Below are 6553 nucleotides of genomic sequence, written 5' to 3'. Positions count from 1 at the left end.
GCCATAAAACATTGCCTCAAGAAAAGCCAAACCCCTGCACAGCAGGGAAAAAATGGCTGTAAAAATGGCCATTTTTTTATTTCCCCTTTTAACCTAGGGGCTCTCTATTCAAATAGCCCATACAACAAGATAAAGATTTGTTAAAGGTGATTGGAAAAAAATATCTGAAACGCCTAAGCCCCGGGGCACTCTTTATCAAATAACCAATGCATATTGTTTAGCTCACTCATTGAACCTATAAACATTTGTTCATTCTCAAATTCCTTCAATAGTTTAATTTTCTTTGCACAATAATCCCCATCTAAAATATTGAAAAACAAAACATTTGAATCTTTATAGTTTTTAAGATACCCCTTTTGTGCCATTACGAAATGATAAACTTTTCTTAATGATCTCATCTGGCCACCGCCCGAGTTGCAAATCATTTTTGTACATAAACCATGCCAGAAAAAAAGTTTTGTTTCAAATGTTTTCAGTTCATGCCGTGAAAATGAGGAAGTGTTTTTTGACACGGCCGTGCTGTGTGAATGAGGAAGTGGTTTTGGACTGTCATGCTGTGAAAAAATAGGAACTATTCTGTGAGACAAGGTCTCGTGTTTATATTTTATCTCAGAACACGAACTGAAAACATTTGAATCAAAACTTTTATGGCGTGGTTTATGTCCAAAAACGATTTGCAACTCGGGCGGTGGCCAGATGAGATCATTAAGAGAAGCTTGTCATTTCCTGTGCTCACACCCAATGATTAAGCAATCTCCTCATCGTTGCTTTATAAGCGGTTCGCCAGACAAAGTTTCTGCCAGACGGGATTTTCATTTTTACAACTGAGGCATGGACGATATTTCTTCCGATGAAGCCAACAGCCCACTACAGAGTTGGTAAGTTTGTGTATGCTTTTTTCTTTGAACGATGAAGCAAATGATTATTAATTAAATCATGATAATTCTGATATATATATATTTTTTCCCTGACAGGGCATTGGAAGAAATTGAGTTCACATATCACGACGTGGTTCATGAAATTAATACTCTTATTGAAGAGATCAATGATTTTAGAAGAGAATTGAAAGACATTTTCAATGAGTGGCATGAAGTCTTATCACGTCCTCTCATCTCGAAGGAATTAAACCAATGGTGAGACACGTGTGTGTGCCTCTCTCTCTGTCTGTCTTTCTACCTACCTCTCTCTGCTCTTATTGAAGAGGCCAATGATTTATAATGACTGGTCTCTGATCTCGAATGAATTAAACCAATGGTGAGGCACGTGTGTGTGTGTCTATGTGTGTGTGTGTATGTGTGTGTGTGTGCGTGTGTGTGTGTGTGTGTTGCTTTCCCTGTCTGTCTCTTCATCTATACCCTTGACTTATTATTTTTTTTTTTTCAGCACTATCGCACAACATCAGCTGTTGAAGCAATCTTGTACAACACATGATTTTCTGGAGGTAAATATTTCTGAATTATTATTAATATCACTCATACAACACATGATTTTCTGGAGGTAAATATTTCTGAATTATTATTAATATCACTCTCTTTAGAATGTCGCCTTATGTTGGTTGCATCATTAGTTTGGACGTGGTTTTGTCAGTACACTGGAATTCATTTTATTGACCTTGAAAGGATGACAGGCTCCTGGTGTGTTAATTCAGTGGTCAACGAGGCTTATTCATATTACCATGTAATTATCTTTATAGAACCTAATTATTATCCACTTTTTGTTTCAAAACAGAATATGGTGTCTGAGTTTCGAAATCACAAGGCATCTGAAGAAGATTGCTGGGAAAGATTGTACATTCTCGCAAATGAATATTTAATATTTTCAATATTAATAAATTATATTTGTTTTGTTTACAATTACTTGATTCTGAATTACAAGAAAAGAATAAAAGAGATGTAAAGGGGGGGGTTGGGGGGGGTAGGTGCGCTCCCCCAATGACCCATCACCCCTCATCCCATCCCTCCCCCTCCCCATGTGTGTGTGGGAAGGGTGGGGGTGGGATGAGGGAGGTGGTGGGTCAAAGGTGGGGGCGCACAGGGGGATGAGGGGGTGGGGCTTGTGTGGGCGGGGCTTGTGTGGGCAGGGCTTCGGTGGGGGCTTGTGTGGGTGGGGTGTGTGTGGAGGGGCTTGTGTGGGCGGGGTGTGTGTGTGGGTGGGGCTTGTGTGGGTGGGGCTTGTGTGGGCGGGGGGTTTATGTGGGTGGAGCTTGTGTGGGAGGGGTTTATGTGTGTGGAGTTTTGTGTGGAGCTTGTGTAGGCAGGGGCTTATGTGGGAGGGGTTTATGTGGGCAGGGTTTATATGGGCAGGGGTTTATGTGGGTGGAGCTTGTGTGGGAGGGGTGAATGTGGATGAGGCTTATGTGGATGAGGTTTGTGTGATAAATGGATGGGTGGAGAGATGGGGGGATGGGTGGATGAGTGGAGCTTGTGTGGATGGGTGGATAATTTTTAATTAAATAAACATGTTGTGTGTGTGGGGAACTAATTAACTAATCACTAATTATGTGAATATGATGAATATGGGTGGAGCTTGTGTGGGGTTTGTGTGTGTGGAGCTTGTGTGGAGTTTTGTGTGGAGGTTGTGTGGAGCTTGTGTGGGGTTTGTGTGGGGTTTGTGTGGGCGGGGCTTCGGTGGGAGGGGCGTGTGTGGGCGAGTCAAAAAGGGCGGAGTCAAAAATTTCAATTTATTGGAGCTTGTGGGGGTGTGTGGTGGGGTTTGTGTGGGGTTTGTGTGGGCGGGGCTTGTGTGGGCGGGGCTTGTGTGGGTGGAGCCAAAAAGGGGCGGAGTCAAAAAATTTCAATTTATCTTTGTCTTTTGTAATTCCTGTGAATAAAATGAACCTAAAATCTCTTCCCCTTCCAAATCATATATCTTATAAGTCCAAGGAACCGTATCTATTACATCAACAATTTTAAAAAGCTCGTTGGTCCATCTTTTCGTATAACCTTTTTCAAAATGAGATTTCCACCTATATATTCTTACGATATCACCAACTTTGAACTTAGGTTTTCTGACATTAATCTCGTTTTCATATTTTAATTTTGTAAATGTTTCTGATGGCTTCATATTTGTTGACGTGTGAATCGTGTCATTGTACTTATCCACAATATCTTGAATAAAAGATGACCATTGTTGTGAACCGAGTTGTGTGAATTTTTTATAGTCTCTTTTAAGGTACGATTAAAACGTTCAACAACAACTGCCTTCCCTTCATTAAAGGTACTGTATAATGTAATACTGTTATTTTTAGAAAATTCATAAATGTCTTGTTATAAAACTCCCTACCCTCATCAGTCCACAATTTTTTAGGTTTTCTCTTACTTTTATTAAATATCTGTTGGAAGGCTAACATAAGAGTATTACCTGTTTTGTTTTTTAATGGTACAACCCACGCATATCTACTCCTCAAATCAATAACGGTTAAAGCATACTTGTACCCCTTATCATTATTGAGTTCAATCAAATCAGCAGACCAGATATAATCTACTTCCTTGGAATAAACTTTCCTTCTCTGAAACTTTGTGAATATTGGTTTATGTAATTCATCAGCTAATTGCTCTTCAGTCTTAATGGCATCATTAGAGCCTATAAGTTTTTTGAATTTCCAAGTCCAAGTTTCAATTTAGCACTGATCATCTTCTTCACAATGAACCGATCAACTTTTTCTCTCAAGGTTGGATTTTGTATCAGAGACAAATTATGCAACATTTCTCTATCGGCTTCATGCTTTTCTTCCAACGTTGTGGTATTCCCATAATCAATATCGTGTCTCATGCACACTTCATCAACTCTATTGATAGGCCGACTCCAGGATTTAGGATTGTCTGCCTCATCTAATCTTTTATCCAAGTTTGTGCCTGGGCCACAGAAAGAATACCCTGGAAGATGTAATTCCCCTGGTATTCCAGTAGTTGTAAATTTACTTCCTGATAAAAACTTTTGGATATCTCCTCCTAGTTTGTGTTGGGAGATAAATTGATTTTTTTTTGAACCACACACCGAACATATACCTTTTTGTATAACCCTGTTATTTTTACTTTTAATATATGAAATATTTTTAGTATTATTTTTCTTTTTACATTTGAGACAATAACTCATTTATTTATGAGAAAAATTCCTGCAGAGTGCAAAAACCTTTTTAGTTTCCAACATGCACATTTGAATCTTGATTTTTAAAACATAAAGAATCCTTAGAAATGCCTTCACTCTCTCCCCCATTTATTAAAGAAAAAAAATGAAAAACTTGAATTAAAATCCATATCTTGTCGATGTCAATAGTCTTGTCGAAAGTATTGCAAATAGACTTACCAATTCTTTGTTTTCCTCCTCGGTGGGTTGAGTTATTTTCTGTAATACCCTTAATCTTTTTTTAATCTCACTGGTTTCCATATTTTGATATTTATTTTGTCTCGCTTCTTTCCTCCCTCTCCTCCTTCTCTCTCTTCTCTTTTCCTCCTTCTCTTTCTTCTCCCCTCTCCTCCCTCTCCTTCTCTTTCTTCTCCCTCTCCTCCCTCTCTCTCTCTCTCTCTCCTCCCTCTCTCTCTCTCTTTCCTCCCTCTCCTCCTTCTCTCTCTTCTCTTTTCCTCCTTCTCTTTCGTCTCCCTCTTCTCCTTTTCCTCCTCTTCCCTCTCTCTTCTTCAACTCCTTCCTCATCCCTTACTATCCTTGAATCGCTTACACCCCATAGAATATTATACATATATTCATCAGGATTTCTTGTTATTCCTGTATCCAAAATAATTTTTTTTTACAACAGGAAACCAATAAAATTTCTTTTGAATTTCTAAAAGAGCCTTACCTTTTCTTAACTTTATAATTTTTTCATTATTTAACATTCTAATTAAATCTAAAGTTGTCGGTTTATCAACATCAGCATAATGCCAATCTTTTATTGAAAATATTTCATTCTTATGTTGTAGAACCTATTTATTAAAATACCGAATACCCATTTCTTGAAGGTATGCTTGGACACAGAAATGATAATTTTCTTGAAGCCTTCTTGCTGTCATTTATGTATTAGAAATATATGTTAGAATAATATTATGGCAGAAACACCTCCCCATCTTCCCATAGTTAAATCATTTTGTATTTCCTTACTTATTATATATAATCCTGTTTTTTCTGTTTTCATGAGATAAACAAGGGCAAAACCATTATTATATTTACCCTTATTAAATTCTTTTATTTGTTGTTTACTAATCGTGGCTCCACAAAACTCATTCTCGATACCAAGTGGATAATATTCTTCCTTACGAGACTGATTTAATTGTTCCAGGTCTTCGAGGTTAATTTTAAATGACCAATTATACCCTAAATCATTCATATCATACCCCCATTGTTCTATTCTCATACAACGATACGCCTCTTCTTTATAAAAATTTATTTTAATTCGAACTGTGAATTCTGTATGACCTGGAGATAATATCAACACTTCTGTATCTTTAGAATACACAGCCGTTTTATTTAAGTATATATATTGTGATAAATCGCTTAATCTCACCAAGTCATTCGCGTCAGTCGGGCTTGGATAATTTTTTAATTTATAAGCATTTTTCATGTTAATATTTTTGTTTATATTATATTTATGTCGTTCAGCCTGTGCCTTTGTGTAATAATTTGATAAATCAATATCCAGTTCTTGAGATACACCTAAGATAGAACCATCTTTACCAACATAAGTCATTTATATTAGATTAAAAATAATATCATAAAATTTTTTTATTTTTGTTGAGTTGAAATAACACATATAGACATAATTGACCACAACACTTGGAATTTAATTCTTGGACTTGAAATGTTTGATAAACACCATTCTGTAAGAATTTTATGACTTCAAAAGGTGGTGGAAGACCAAAACTATCAAAATAATATTTGTCTTGACTATTAAAAATACAAACCCAATGAGAACCGTTCCCATCATTATCTTCTAAGTTCATAATAATATTCTTTGTATGTTTCGACACATTTGTTAATTCATCTCTCATACAAATAACCACATTATGAATTTTTAATTTCTTACAATATTTGGCAAGTTGTAAATTTGATGTTGTATTCTTTCCAAATTCTTTCAACCACTCATCAATGCTCATTTATTTATTAGAAAGATATAATCCATTACCTCTTTTCGTTAATTTTACACCTGCTTGTGCTATAGAAGAAAGCATATCTCCAACTAACAATCTCGCTTTATCAGGCAGACCTTCAAGTTTTTCAGCAAAATCTACAATTACACCACTTCCACTAATTTGTTTCTCCAACTCTTTGTTATGTCTTTCCAATTCTTTTTGAGCCTGGAGTTGAGCCTTCCTTTCGTTGGCAGTTTTGACCGCTGTTGAAATACCACCCGTCAATGCTCCAACCGCACTTAAACCAGCAAATAAAGGAATTAGAAATGGGAGAAATCCTCCACTCGTCTCTCTTATTGAATATTTTTTCAACATTGGTTTTGTCATTTTAATTTTAAGTGAGCCAGTGTCATTCAAGATTTTAACCTGTTCTCTTGTGAGCAAAACATCAATTCTTACTGCTCCTTTTCTCTGAATTGTATTAACGTTAA

At 36.6% G+C, this 6553-nt stretch overlaps 1 long non-coding RNA gene across 1 annotated transcript; it reads left to right on the top strand.

Annotated features, from left to right (window-relative positions):
• Positions 1-293: 293 nt before the first annotated feature.
• Positions 294-1901, top strand: LOC147012969 (uncharacterized). Its single transcript, XR_015050962.1, has 4 exons — positions 294-878; positions 975-1133; positions 1384-1441; positions 1729-1901. It is a non-coding gene; the product is annotated as an uncharacterized LOC147012969 (long non-coding RNA).
• Positions 1902-6553: the final 4652 nt, after the last annotated feature.

Source organism: Eptatretus burgeri, chromosome 14, assembly GCF_056783735.1.
Source record: "Eptatretus burgeri isolate ZD-2024b chromosome 14, Ebu_testis_v1, whole genome shotgun sequence".
NCBI lineage: Eukaryota > Metazoa > Chordata > Myxini > Myxiniformes > Myxinidae > Eptatretus > Eptatretus burgeri.
The sequence above is the reverse complement of the archived record's forward strand: the minus strand, read 5'-3'. Positions and strand labels throughout refer to the sequence as shown.